Consider the following 15,324-nt stretch of genomic DNA (forward strand, 5'->3'; position numbering starts at 1 on the left):
ATACAAACTATTAACTTGAACCCTTAATAGAGTATTGATTACATAGAAGGGCTCTAAATAACAATAAAGAGATCCTCACAAATGAAAAACATCACATGAGAGAGTTTCTAATTAAAGTTGTAATTTATTATTATAAAATAAATGTTATGGCTATAATTTATGATCAGTATACCTGAATAACTAACTCTGATTGTAGTCAATAAGTATTGACTAATAGAACTGAGTTGTTTGCAATTTTTTCCAAGCATGCAAATCAGGACACATTTGTAAACACCAAAATTGTCTCTCTTTAAGCAGTGCAGTCTGTTAGCAAAAGTAAAGTAAATACACAATAAAAAGACCAGTTTAATCATTGGTTTTATTTTATATGGAATCAAATTTAATTTAATTTAAACTGTGATGTACATTTGCATATCCAAGAGTCAATTTGTGTATTCAAATAAGTTTTAGAGGAGTAGATTGGGGAAAATGTGTTTGAAAAGTGATGTCTCAAGATAGAAAGCACATTTTAAACACACTCTTGGTTGGGAATGAAAAAAACAGCCATTTCCTACTGCTAGATAATGATGAAAGTTAACGATCAGCTTTATGTTCAATCCTAGTATGGCATTTATTCCTACTATGGGATTTTTTCAATTGTAAGTGAGAGCAAAGACTGTTATAATTATATTCATGTCACTAATTTTATCCACAAATATTTATTGAGTAGTCCCTATGTGCTGAGCACTGTTCTGATGTGTTTTGGATGCTATGTTTATCAATGTTTTAAAAAAGAGCTCAGGCCTGAATTAAAAGTGGAAGAATAGTGGAGCCAGTGCTGTTGTTGGCCTCTCACCGACGAGACTGTAAAAATCAGGGCACTGTGTGAACTTCATCTGTTACTTAACTTTGATATGTCTCTGTGTCCTCTTCTGCAACATGAGGATAATAATAATTAATTTTCCAGGTTGTTGTAAAGGCTAAATGAGATGATATGCAAAGGGCTGGTATGTGTGAGAACTCAACAGATGGCAGCTAACAATAATGAAATAATAATTAAGTAATAATTACAAGCCATTGTGAGCCTTGAACAATATATTATTGGTGGTTGAGATTTCAAGTGACCGAAATATATGGAGACCCACCTTGACTGGTTCTTTTCTCATTTTAATATAGAACATGAGGGGTGCCTGGGTTGCTCAGCTGGTTAAGCATCTGACTCTTGACCTCAGCCCAGGTCTTGACCTCAGGATTGTGAGATCAAGCCCTGCATTGGGCTCCACAGCTAGCATGGAGCTTAAAAAAAATTTTTTTTTTTAAATACGGAACATGAGCCACATCCAACATTCATAAAAAATGTGTATGTTGTATCTCATGTGTGTTGATCAGATTCCATTTGATAGCATATGGGCACCAACACTGATAATCCAATGTAGATAGCCTCATATGCAGGCAGTCTTCATATTTGATGAGCACCCTGGTTGTTTCCAGAGTGTATCACTGTATGAACCTGGCTGTACCACTACTCCAAATGATACTACAGAACAATTGTTCTACTTTTGATAATTTTTTTTTCAACTAACAATGCCAACTACTGGAATTCTTAGGAGAGGAAAAGCTGTGTGGTGGTTTGTGGCTATGTTAAAGAGAATCACTTTGCATTAAACTGTATTCTATTAGAGAATAATTTGAATCCTGCCACCTGTGCCTTAAAATTTTAGAACTCTCAGTGTATCAGTTCTTTTAATTTACCATAACCCCCAACATGAAATTGTATGATTTTGTAATTCACTGTTTAACTTGCCCGTTTGACTTCTCAAGCGATAATTATGGTTATTGGCCTTTTATCTTCTAATTTTATCGATTGTATATGTTGAACGGCTTTACTCCTTGAATAGGTATTCTCAAAGTGGCATCAAATAGTCTCAAGTTCTCTGCTAAGAAAATATCCAAACCATATTGTTACTCTACTTCAGACAAGTGTTACCTATTACCCTATTAAATTCTGAAACAATATGTATATATTTTGTCAGCATTTTTCAAAGACGTTATACCCACAAGATGTTCAGTTAGAATGCAAAATCACTGAAGGTGGGAAGTTTTTTCTGTTTTATTCATTGCTATATTCCTAGTGCTTAGAACAGTGTCTGGAAGACACTGAAAAAAAGTTTTGCTGAGTGAGTGAATGAATGAATGATAAAACAGGAAAATTACTGAGGAAATACTGAACAATCTATCCTAATCTTAGAGATTTATAGCACATATTAGTATATTAAAGACAGCAGGGTATCTTGCATCAAATAAAACTAAATCTAGGGGTGCCTGAATGGCTCAGTCAGTTAAGCGGCTGACTCTTGATTTCAGCTCAGGTCATGATCTCGGGGTCCTGGGCTGGAGCAGCATTGGGCTCCAAGCTCAGTGGGGAGTCTGCTTGAGATTATTTCTTCCTCTCCCTCTGCCCCTCCCCTTGCTCATGCTTTTTCTCGTGCTCTCTCTCTCTTTAAATAAATCTTAAAAAAACCTGTTAATCTAAATGTTTATATTCAATATCCTACAGAAACGTTTCAACACCTATAAAAAATCAATTGAAATATATGCTCCTGTGAATACATTTTGGAAAGCTAAATTATTCACAAATTCAATTTACATAAGGTCATCAAATTGGCTAAAGGAGATTTTAAAAATACTATTAATATGGGTTTTTTTTTCTCATTTAGAATGTCAAATTTCAATCTTAATATAGACACATTCAATAGTGATATTTTCTCATTCTGACAAATCAACATTTTAGATGGATGAAATGATTTGCATCTCCCTAACTATTTTCCTGTCATCCTTACTTTAAACTGACAAGCTAGTCTGATTTTCTTCCTTTCTGATACCAAAAATTACTTATCCAGAATTAATTGCCTGATTGTTTCCTTTTCAAGAAATGCTGTTTCTGTTTCTACAAAGAGATCGACGTTCATTTAAAATTCAGTTTGTTAAAGACTTCTCCTCTGCTTGGTACCCTCAGAAGAGCTAACAACAGGCACATGACTCTTTTCTTCTGAAACATCACTTAAAGAGCAGGTCCTGGCTCCTAGTTCCCATGCTGTTCTTTTTTCTGATTCCTGGGAACCTAACTGGAAATGTTAACACACAAATTGACATTGACTGGCTACTGTGTTAGGCTTTATAATGGACTGAAAAAGAGAAGCACGCTTTCTAATTCAACTGTTTACATCTAGGAAAAAAAAGGAGATTCATTGATCCTCTACAGACAAAACATCAAGTACTCAGAAAACCCAATTCACTTAAAAAATTAAGGCTGTATTGTTTGTCAGTCAAATCTTCATTTTATTCTGAGAGAAGACCTAGTATTGTACAACTACTTTGCAGACACTTTAGTGAAAATATTTGTACATTGACAAATTAAATAATGCTTCGTTTTTCTGCTGTCTGTTTTTTTCACTTGATTTCTCATTTAAAATTGTAATGAAGTAATAAGCTAGAAGTACATGTTTTACTTCAACCATTCATACAAGTCAATAGAAACTTTTTTTTTTAAATATTTACATCAATAATTTCCTCGTATGTCAAAAGTTCACATTCATTGGTTACGTGGGCTGCTGTAGAAGTAGGATGATTATAAGAATTAAGTCTTGGATATGAACAGATTTAGCTGCTTACTGACTATATGATCTTGGTCAATATATTTACCTCTCAAGCCTTGTTTTGCCTTACCTAAATGGGAACGTTAAAATCTTTACTGCCCAAACAGATTATGCTAATTTAACTTGAGTCTTTTTTTTTTTTTTTAACAAGATCTTATGATAGAACTTCTATTCTATAGTTCATGTTCTATACATTTTGGAATAAAATGGGTTTTTCAATTATAATATATTAATAGCACAATTAATATAATAAAATAATAGCACCAACCAATTTATTTGTCTTTAGCATTAAATCATGACCTTCATGAATCTCTTAAGCATTATTTCTTTTTTTTTTTAAAGGAGTATATATACATATCATTAACCATGTTTTCTCTCCTATGTAATGCTGGTAAAATAAATGGACAGTTATTTAAATATCAAAATTATGCTATTTTATACCATAAGACTATATATTATATGTATTATTCAGTAGTTGAAACTTCATTTTGATATTTAAACATTTGGGAAAAACCTGTGGACATCTGGTAAGGAACTTAAATTGCATACATAGGTAAAAATACAATTAGTAATGAAATGATTGTCCATGCAGACTGATTTAACTGCCAACCACCGTGATTTCTCTGTTTTAATATATTGGATTTAGAGTTTTCAAATCACTTAATTTTCAGCTTAGAAAATATTTAAGACTCTCTGCAACCATTCAGGTGAGGTGTTATGCACTGTACTGACATGAGGTTAATCTGGAGAGGACAATGTTGAGATGAAAAACGTTACTTTAACCTATGACTACACCACTGCATCCACCCCTCATGCAAGCTATGTGTTTGAACCCCTTCAAATCTAAGTTGTTGAAAAGCATTTTCAGAATTGTTTTTTAACTTAATTGTGACATGACTTCAAACTTCATGTTAATGACTCAAGCAATTATATCATACCAGTGTATTTTTATATAGTCATGACTAACCTTCCTTGTCAAAACTTTGACTAAAACTTTATCCTAATTTCACAATGAAGTTAGGAGTTCTGTAACACAGCAATTATTGTTTGTCAAGAGCAATTCAAGAAAAAGGCTTTAATCGATTATAGAATGAGCGTACACACACACACACACACACACACACACAGAGTTTTCTAACACTGTATACCAGATTATCAAAAATTTAGGGGCTTTAGGGGCTTACAACACCACCCGCATACTATCACTTTTTTTGTGAGTCAGGAGTCTGGGCAAATGAGCTGGATCCTCCTCTCAGGTCTCACAAGGCTGACATGAATGTATTGGGTGGGACTGAGATTGTCATCTGGGATTTGAATATTCTTCCAAACTCATTCAGGTGATTGGAAGAATTCAGTTCCTTATGTTTATTTGACTGTAGTCCCCCCTTTCCTGCTGGCTGTCAAATCTGGGCTGTTCCTAGCTCCCAGGTGGCACTCTCAGATCCTTGATATATGCCTTCCTCCTTTGCTTTTACATTAAAATCTCCCTAAATTCAGAAGGACAAGACCCTTTAAAGGGCACACTTGATTAGTACAAGCTTACTTCCATAATCTTCCTTTTGATTAAGTTATCTGATTAATAAACTAATCAGGAGAGTCTTATCTCATCATATTTACAAATTATTCCTTTCCTCAAGAGGAGAGTAGCCTGTACAGCACCACAGTAGAATTTAGGCATCTTAAGGCTATCTCAGAATTCTGCCTATCATAATATTTATATGATATCATAAGTCATGAAATACTAGTTACATAAGAAGTCTGCACTTAACTTTTTACTTCTCTATGGGCTACTCTTTGCTTGAATTGATACTGGAAGATACATTTATATTGGCAGGTTTATTTCTATTTTGATAAACATAAGCCATAGTAACCTTTTGAAAATGTATATTAAATTACCATATTCTTTATCCCCTTACAAACACCTCCACGGCTCTTTATTTATTACGATAAATAAAGCCAATTATTCCTAAATGAACACAAAGTTCATATTATATACCACCACCTTCTTATACCAGGATCCCACCTGCTCTTACCCCTCTTAAGTCATAAGATCTTTGTAAGAGATCTAAAAGTTTTATTTAAAAGAAGGACATGAAAGTTTGAAAGCAGGGGCAGGGAAAAGGGGGTGGAAGCTCAAGGATATATTACTAACAAACTCTGTACAACTAACTTCATTTATGACAAGTGGGTAGAAAGAACAAACCAGCCTTCTTCATTTTGTTTCTCAGTCTTTGCTCTTGGATTAAGAGGTGTGCATCACCCAGTTCCTGAGGTAGCATTTAATGGAGAACAAGAATTCCTAGTAGCCCCTGAAGATCTTATATTTATCCTACTGGTCGGAGAGACAGTAGTATATTTTGAACTTTCAGGGGATTCTGCTCATGTAATTGGTACTTCAGTTGTCCTCTTTCCTCCTTCAGTCCATGTTCCAAGAGGTGACAGAATGGGTGATACTGGTGGAGAGGAAAGATTCAAACCAGCAAGTGTCTGCTGCTCTGCAAGAGTTTTCCATGAGCATCCATACTGTGCTGATTCATTTCTGCAATCTGTTCCTCCATGCTGCTTGGTGTTAGAGATTGTGTTGCTGCAAAAGTAGCAGTCATGTCACTTGCATGACTTGTCTTTCTTTAATTCCTGAAGTCCATCCCCTTTGCTCTTCCTCTGGCCCAATATTCTTATTCTGATGTGCCTTGATAGCTGAATTCTGCATTGTCAACCCAGCAATTCGGGCATGATATCCTTTCTTTGTATTGATGCCTCATTTGTTTTAAGCTATTGCCCATCTCCCAGTACTGGGGGCTCTTCTGAGAAATTGGGGGTTTTGACCTGCTGAGTGTTTGAGTGAAACTGCAGAGGACTTCAAGAGGTTAACAAAAGGAGACTGGGCTTTGTTCTCCAGATCTTCTCCCATGTGAGAGACCCTCCACCACTGAGTATGAAGAGATAACTCTCTTTGTTTGAATTCTGATTGTCTGCACCAGTAGGTAAGGTCTTCTTTTCTCAGTTTTGTTCCTTCTCAATCACTTCCATAATTGGAGGAATTCATGGAGCAGCACAAGTTTGAGCAGTCCTCCTTAATACATCCTGCAAGGGAGAGAATTCTGAGTTGATCTTCTGCCTTGGTGGTGTTATTTGAGCTGCCAGGCTCAAATATCTGTGCTGGAAAATTGTTGGCCAGATTCACAACATCTGGGGAGTTTGGTACCTGAGATAGTTTAACAGACAAGTTTTCCTGTGGGAACTCAACCACTTCTCCCCTTCTGAACATCAATGGCGTGGAGACATTAGTATTTACAGCAGGGCCCTCTGATTTATCTATAATTTTCCTGCTCATGGATCCCCTTTCTGATGCCTGATTTTCTTGTTCCTATTTATCAAAGGACAGTTCTTCATGGCATGTGGGAGTGATATAAGTTGCTTATCTGGTGTGGCCATGTACTGCAGAAGTCTTGCCTGGGTAGCAGTATTTTCTTCTGTAAGAAGAATTTCTCCTGTAAATGCATCAGTGAGCTCTCGATGATCACCTAACACTTGTTTCAGTTGCTGCCTTATCTCTACTTTATGCAGCTGGAGCCCACTTTCTTTTAGGTACCAAACCAGGCAATAGAGAGAGCTCACCAGTGATAGAGTGAAACCTGTAAGACTGACTACTCTGTGGTCCCTTGACCTCACATCCTGTCCACCATTCCTAGTCTTCCATTTAGTATTCCACTTCATTTATCATGTGTTTGAAGGCATCCAGCCTGAATTTATTGCTATTTGAAAAGTCTGTGAAGGCTGTACTGGCTGCTAACATGGTTTTCTTCTGCTTGGAAAGATCGTCCAAATCCAGTTTTCCTTTCACTTTATTTAACAACTGTTTTGGCTTCCTTGAGTTTAACACTTTTCCCACAATATAGCTTGAGTCTAGTGTCTCAGTAGATTCTTCAGATTGAAGCCTGGTGTGGGTTCTCTTGACAGCATTGGTAGCATTGAGAGTCAGCTTTTTATTCACCCTGATGTAGGGGGCAGATGATAAGAGTTCCTGGAGGGGTTGTTATTTGTGACTGTGTAGCTATTTTCTGCTGAATATCAATCCACAGTTTATTAATTAACTTAGAATTATTTTCCTTTAGTTGGTGGGGAAACATGTCTGCATTCCTGTTTGAGAGTTTAGAGTTATCCAATTCATTCTTGCTTTCTTCTGACTGGTTGTTAACAGTTCCTTCTTATTCTTCATCATCTACTTCATTAAGAGCCTGAAGCTCCATGACAGATTCACTAAGAATGGTCTTGATGACAGGGTCTTGATTTACCATGATGAGACCTTGAGAAGTATTAGGAGCCATTGTTACATTCAGAAACCCTGTGCACCTATGAGAATCTTAGTTGATTCTAGTATAAGCATAATGCCAGTTCTTCCTGGATTTCTCTGGGTTGTCTTTTTCTTTTTCTTTTGTCCTGTATGTTTCAGGTCTTCATAGGAAAGGAATAATAGAACATTTCACTCCCTAGACACATTTCAGGATATTAAAAATTCCCCTCATCTTCCTGAAGATTTACACCATCCCTTGAGAGACATCTGATTAGACTTCAGTGTAACAAACCAAGGGACCTTCCCCCTCCTCAGATCACAAGACACTTTGACATTTTATATTAAAATAAAGTCTTTTTCTCCCATAGGGTTAATGGGATGGAATACCAGCTGCCCAATATAAGCACTTAGTGTTATAATTTTGGAGGAACTCTCCTCTGATATAATCTACTGCATACCCAAATAATACCTCATTCTCACTGTGGGCAATTGGCTGATTGTGTCCCCCAAAATTTGTTTGTTGAAATCCTAACACCAATGTGATTGTTTTAGGAGGCAGAGCCTTTGGGGGTGATTAGGTCATGAGGGTAGAGCCCTCATTAATGGGATAGTGCCCTATAAAGAGGCCTCAAAGGGCTCCCTCCCCACTTCGATCATGTGAAGACACAGCAAGAAGATAGCTGTCTATGAACTAGGAAGTGGGCTCTCACCAGACGCTAGATCCGTTGGTGCCTTGATCGTGGACTTCTCAGCCTCCAGAACTGTGACACTGTGTGTTCCAGTGTGACATCTCCAACACTATGACACTGTTTGTTCCAGTAAGGATTGGGACTCAAAGAACTGGCACAAGATCCTACCCAGGCTGGTGTTTTGGGTGTGAGAAGTGTATGGCCTGTTTCTCTGCAATCTGGTACTGCTGCTGGAATATACATGAAATTACATACACTAACTTGTTTTCTTGCAAGTAGGGTAAAGTCTCAGACACTTCACACTTTCTGACAACATATATTACATAAAATATTCTACACAAACAAATATTAAGTACCTGTTTCTTAAAAAAAGAATAACATCAGTCTCAATAATATCCTTAGTATTTAGATTTATTTTCTCTCAAGATCTTGGTGTCTATGGCTTTTGGGGTATGATATTATTCAAAAAACAAGCAAGCATCCATGGCTGTTTTAAAAATCAACAAACTGTAATTAAGTTGAAAGAGCATAAACTACCGCATGTATAGAATGATCAGGTATATATGCAATGACTTCTGCTACATATTTGGGGAGCCCATAGGTGGCTCCAGTCAGTGGAGCATTCCTAACCACCTCTGGTTAGGCATTGCCCCATTCAAATTGATTTTTGCTTAAATAAGCCATAAAATGTTTAATATACTCACTTTATCTTTTAACCATACAAACCCATTCATTGTATACCTCAGTTTAATTTTTTAAAAAAAGGCATTTCTTTTGTGGGTTTGATTGTCTCCATCATCTGTATATTGGTTCTAATTTTTTCTCATTTTAAAATACAACTTCCTCGGTAGGCAGGGGAACAGGTTTGCCATTCTAAGCAATAAATATTTCATTAAGAAGTGTCAAGATCTTTTTGAATAGGTAGAGAAAGCCTTACAGAACTCTACTTTACTTTCAAAATTGCTATTATCTTCTACAAAGGGACAGATGTTGTCTGAGCATAAGAAGAATATCAGAATAATGATGCCTATTTAAAAAGTATGATTCTGTGTTTATAAAGCCAAGAGGACATTATCACTTGAGACATCCAAGCAGAAATAGTATAGCTGTCATTATTTAAGATGATAGACTAGATCACTTCTAAGGTTTCTTTCTACTCTAAGAACACACTTTGTAATTGTGTCAGATAATAATGCTTTCTGTTGCACCCATTCTGAAATTGTGCACAACACTGATTTCAAAGTATGGTTCTCTTTCAGTTCTCCCTATCTCAGTGAATGGTACCAATATCCATTAAGTTCCACCAGCTTAGAAACCTAGGCATCACTCTTTTTACCTCTCCCCTATAAATAGAATCCATCACTAAGTCCTTTGTTGGATGCTCTAATTTATTCACATCTGTTCCATCTTCACCATCACTAACCTCATGCAAGATATAATCATCTCTTACCTAAACTATTGAATTACTTCTGTCTGAACTGCAAACAGAACTCAAACCTTAAGGTCACAATGTAAGAAAATGCATATTTAAAGCATTATGCTAATCTTAGGGAAATAAACATGCTGTAAATTCATATTTCTTTTAGTACATATATACTTATCCCATTTAATGTCCAATCCTCAGAATGTAATCTAAACAGTGCCCTCTAATATATCCTAATCCAAGCCATCACTCTTTCTTCCTTCCTTCCTTTCATTCTTTCTTTCTTTCTTTCTTTCTTTCTTTCTTTCTTTCTTTCTTTCTTTCTTTCTTTTTTTTTTTTTTTTTTTTTTTTTTTTTTTTTTTTTTTTTTTTTTTTTTTTTTGTTCTTAATCTGGGCACTGGGGAAGAAAGAAATTTTGGGCAGGAAGCCAAAATTTGTATGTGACTTGTTACCAAAAGTCCAAAAGAAATCTAATCTTCATGTATCTTAAAATTAATGTGAGTCTTCTGTTCTTCACAGTGGCTCTCTTGGATTAGCAAATTACATTGATAATGACTTTAGGCAACTGTAATTTCATAAATTTTATTAGGAAAAAAGTCCTCCAGATGTGTTTAAGCACTATCCTTTTGTATTAGTTCTTCAAAGGGCATATGTTATAAAAGTTCATCCTGAAATATCAAAAGTGACCATGAAATTTGCCATGCGAGTACTTAATCCATCCCAGAAGTGATATGCTTTTGTCAAGTTAAAATGATAATAATATAGATCCTCCTTTGTTCTCCTTTGTAAATGACACTATTGAGGATATGATTGTCCAGTGATGTCAAAGTCACGGAGGCAGTGAAATGAACTTTATCACTCATATCTAATAGAGAGGGTCATTGAACTGTTTAAAATTAAATCTGCATTTTATTTCCTGGAATAGATAGAGTATGAGCAGAAACTGAGCTCCAGTACTTCCAGTTTTGGGGAAAAAATAGTTCTCTACCACTTCAAAAAGTTTTGGAGGGCAAATAAACCTCAGATAGAATTTTTTTTAAGTAATGAATCAAATGTGTTATTGTTGGGAACTCATTTAAACACTAAATTGTACCTATGCAAAGAGCTTGAAGTATACTTATAGCTTGCAGTTTCTTCCCTATCCTGTATCTCTTTTTAGTTAGTCAGACTCCCCAGGATAAAGATTTCATCTCAAACACTTTCCTGTAGTTAAGTGTGGCCCTGAAACTGAATTTTGGCTAATAAGTTAGAGACAGAAGTGCTATATATATGTCAGGGGCTTGGAATTTCAATAGCTCACATGAGCGCTTTCTTGTTATTATCTGATGACGAAGTGCTAAAGCCCCCAGATTCCTCAAATGGAAAACCAATAGAGCCCAAGTATATCCACAATGGAATGGAAGAAGCCTGGGTATCTTGGGACTCCATGATACAGAGCTGCCATACCTGGCTTACATACCTTCAGACTTTATATAAAATAGAAATATACTCTTATCATCTCTGGCTTATGACACTCTGATTTTGCTGCTTCCACTAAAATATAATCTCAATTAGATACAGTGACATTTTGTGGGAATAGAGATGTTCAGGTCAATGTAATATGCTATAAATTATTTGTTACAAGTCTTTAACAAGTCAAGTACAGAAATAGAAAATAAACTTTAGAAACTTATAGAACAGTTAACATTGATGTGATGTTTTTATTGTATTTTACAGAAGTATTCATCTGCATTAGACAAGAAAAGATTAATAGGAATCCTTATCACAGATAATTTGAGACTGCTTAGTCAACATTTATTATGTTTATGTGTGTATGCGTGTGTGTGTAATTATTATTTCCATTCATGAATAATGGAGGACGTGCTTTATCTGAAGAGCTTAAAATTTTTCTGTATGAAGGTATGAAGTCATTCTGTGTCTGCTCTCAGTTTCTATTAGCCCTGAATGGTAATCAGGAACCCACTCTAGCTACTCATGGAATTATATTACCTGCACCAAACATGTTCCGAAACCTAGATAGGAGGAGTCCCAAGTACCTGTGTGAGTCTTGAGACTCTAATAGAAATAGTAAGAGTGTTTTGTGCTAAAATCTTGGTCCTGGGATCATCAAAGTTCATGACATGAGTGTATAATGATAGGTCCAATTGTGGAGAAATATCTACCACTGAAAAAGTTAACTTTGGTCAAGAAAAAGTCGATATAAATGACAGTTCTTGAATAACCCAAATGGATAGAGTTCAAGGTAAAAACATTTTTCTAGAAGAAGTGAAATGTAATAGCTGAAGAACAGAGAGAGGAGGGTGGGGGAAGTGAGGGACTGGAGGGAGGGAGGGATAGAAAAAGGACAGGAGGGAGAGAGAGAAAGAAGCAGGAATGAAAACTGTTGTATTTTCTATAGCTTTTACTGGTGTATGGTGGTAGTGTGATTTCACACAGGAAGAAGTTTAAATAGGGCAATGGTTAATTTAAATTATTGTATCATACCATAGCAAAAAAAGGAAATAAAACTTAAATCTAATAATTACCATTCTTCTACAAAAAATATTATCCCCCCCAATAGCCTTTACAAAAAAAGAAAAGCAGGTGATGCGTGCTTCACAAACAGCAGAATGTTCTTATTCCTTGTCTTCATGATTTTCCAGCCAATGTGCAATTCATTTCAATTTTGTTCTTTTATTTATTGCTCAATTTTGTTTTTTTTTTCTTATTTGCTATTGAAGATTGCTTTATAAAGTCTATCAAATATACAACTTAATGGGTACTCCAGCCTCTAGTTTTACTGCCGACTATGAACAATACAGACCAAAAAAAGAGAGAGGGTGAGAGAGACTGTTATATTATTACCTACTGCCACTGAAAGATAAACCATGGCTCAGTTATTAGGGGGAATTGGATGTCTTTTCCAATCAGATATGGAGAGAATGTAATTCTTGAGGGTAAATAACATTTAAGTAAGAGGTATAAATATAATTAAATATAATTAAATTACAGTTCTCAAAACAAGTAAAATGGTGATGTTTCTCATATAAACAAAAACAGTAGTGATATATTGTTCCATGATATAGATATATATATAGATATATACATATCTATATCTATATACATATATATATATTTAAAAGATTTTATTTATTTATTTGAGAGAGAGAGAGAGAGAACAAGTGGGAGGTAGGGGCAGAGGGAGAGGGAGAAGCAGACTCCCTGCTGAGCAGGGAGCCCAATGCAGTCCTAATCCCATGACCCCAAGACCATGACTGAGCTGAAGGCAGTCACTTAACCAACTGAGCCACCCAGGCACCCTATACCTGAGATATTTTTGAAAGGAGTAGAGAGAAATAAAATGTGGTTAAAAGTTAAATAATGTAATTGTAGTTATTCAATGTGTATAATACAGGTAATGACTAATCTTTATTATGTACTTATTTTCTTTCAGGTATTATATTAAATCATATTAAAGAGTAATAACCCCATTTTACAGATAGAAGCTTACTCCTATTTTTTATGGCTCTCAAGTGGGGCACCTGGGTGGCTCAGTCTGTTAAGTGGCTGCCTTTAGCTCAGGTCATAATCCCAGGGTCCTGGGATCGAGCCCCAGGTGGGGCTCCCTGCTCAGTGGGGAGTCTGCCTCTCTGTCTCTCCTCCTTGCTCATTCTCTCTCTCTCTCTCTCTCTAATAAATAAAAAAATAAAATTAAAATAATCTTTATATGGCTCTCAAGTGAATAAGTTTATGTGAGAACAGAGGAAAAAAAGGAAGGAAAATAAAGCAAAACTATATAGTAAATAGTAAAATAATAATAAACCAGCAACAATAACAAGATAAAAATATTTTGATGAACCGGAAATGAAAATATAGAGAAGGAAAAGCTTTCCCTTGATCCTCTAGGGTCTGTGGCTAGATCTGAACATTGGTGAAGACAGATTAACAGGAGAAAAGCAAACAAATTTATTTAATATATAAGTTTTTCATGACATGGGAGCCTTCCTAAGGAAATGAAAAGCTGATGAAACACTTAGACCTGTGTACTTTTATGCTAGGTTTAGCTGTGAAGGAATATGATAGCTTGAGGAGTAGGAGACTGAACTTTAGCAAGTTCAGTCTGTTTATTGAGATTCTTCATGAATAAGTATACTCCTTTCCTCTAGGTATGGATGGGGAAGGCACCCTCACTTGAGGGTTTTATGACCTGTTTCAGAAGGACAAGGGGCTAGGAGAGAAGGTCAGAGTGACCTTCCTGCATCCGCCATTTTCTCAAATCCTTCAGCTTAAAATATTTAATGTATGAAGGTGCCATATTTTGGGGTAATGTGTCCTCAACCCCTTCAGAGATTATATTTATGCTACTGTTAGGTAGATATTGAATACTGGGAGATGTAACATTGAATTTTTTTTTTAACTGAAATACAGCTATAATGTTGGCAGGCATTAACACTTCAATTACTCTCAGGCAATTACTATGCCTTTTTATAAAAGAACTTTAGGAATCTGAGAGGATTATCAGTTTCCTAATAAACATTATACAACTAATTTATATTTTAAACTGAAAATATTAGTGACACTCTGCACCATTGCAAATACCAACATGGCAGTTGTTAACAGGGATCTCTAGCTTGCTATCCCTTTTGAAGAGCTCCCTAAGAAACATCAGGGTGACATTGGAAATAAAAAAAGAACTTAGAAAACCTATGGTATTCAAAAAGAGAAAATTTGGAAAATAAAAACTGTATCTAGTCTGTCAACATTATAGCTGTTTCCAGACTGCTGTTGGAGTTTAAAATATAAGAGCTCATTTAATGCCTAATAATTTAGGGAAATCATCTTAACTTTTTCATCTTTTTTTTTCTCTACCATATTAAAATAAGAGATTTGAATAGAAGAAATCTTGTTGTGAGTTCAGTATAGGAAGGAAGACTGTAAAGGAATGAATGTTAGAAATGGGCTTTCACTCATCAAATTCTATGTGTTTAAATTTTGTGAATTAACTAAAATATTTTAATGACAATGCCCACCCTTGCAAAAAAAAAATATATATATATATATATTTCATATATATCTGATATATTAGACCTGTGGACTATACCTTACGGATAGTATATGAGGTTTGATGCTTGTGATCCTGTGTTCACCCACTGGTATAGTAATAGTTCTGGTTTTCTGATACTGACTATAAAGCTATTGCATCCCTGCCTCTGGAAGCTTAACTTACCTATTCCAGTTCACCTTTCATCCACTCTATTCAGGAGGTTCAAGATTGTCTCTGAATTGTTCAACATTGAGTCATA

General features: G+C 35.5%; 1 pseudogene; it reads right to left on the reverse strand.

Annotated features, from left to right (window-relative positions):
• Positions 1-5,810: 5,810 nt before the first annotated feature.
• LOC103659199 lies at positions 5,811-12,044 on the reverse strand (annotated as a pseudogene).
• Positions 12,045-15,324: the final 3,280 nt, after the last annotated feature.

This window comes from Ursus maritimus, unplaced genomic scaffold, assembly GCF_017311325.1.
Source record: "Ursus maritimus isolate PB19 unplaced genomic scaffold, ASM1731132v1 scaffold_10, whole genome shotgun sequence".
Lineage (NCBI taxonomy): Eukaryota > Metazoa > Chordata > Mammalia > Carnivora > Ursidae > Ursus > Ursus maritimus.